This window comes from Terrapene carolina, unplaced genomic scaffold (genome assembly GCF_002925995.2).
Source record: "Terrapene carolina triunguis isolate 2854851 unplaced genomic scaffold, T_m_triunguis-2.0 Scaffold197, whole genome shotgun sequence".
In the NCBI taxonomy this organism is placed as follows: domain Eukaryota; kingdom Metazoa; phylum Chordata; order Testudines; family Emydidae; genus Terrapene; species Terrapene triunguis.
Window position 1 is genome coordinate 519,512 of NW_020664548.1, and position 414 is coordinate 519,925.

A 414-nucleotide genomic window follows, 5' to 3' on the forward strand; every position below is an offset into this window, starting at 1 on the left:
GGGGGGGGGGAAATGGGGACGGGCTGCGCTGCTGGGCCCGTTCAGGTCCAGAGCGCTTGGGCCGAGCCGGGGGGAGCATGTGCGGCGGCGGGGGGCCGGGAGGAGCATGTGCGGCAGCGGGGCGGGGCTGGGCTGGGCGCGTGCCGCCCGGCAATAGAGGGGCCGACAGGAGAAGCGGCGAGGGGGGAGGAGTCTGGGCGCCTTGGCAGCAGCCTTGAGGGATAGGCTCCATTTGGCTGGGCTCAGTGCGGCAACAGCCCGGCTGCCAAAGCAGGGACAAGGAGCACAGCCGGGCTCGGGCGGGCGGGTGGCCGCTTGCTGCTCAGCCTGCCGAGCTGCGAGCCCCGGCCCGGTGGGCACCGGGCACCGGCAGCAGAGGGGCGGGGGAAGGGCTGGCCAGGGACAATGGCAGGA

The 414-nt window shown here is 74.6% G+C and overlaps 1 protein-coding gene across 1 annotated transcript in view; it reads left to right on the forward strand.

Annotated features, from left to right (window-relative positions):
• Nucleotides 1–414, forward strand: part of LOC112106114 (inositol 1,4,5-trisphosphate receptor type 3) — a 96,165-nt gene that overhangs the window by 52,807 nt on the left and 42,944 nt on the right. The gene's annotated exons all lie outside the window — the stretch shown is intronic.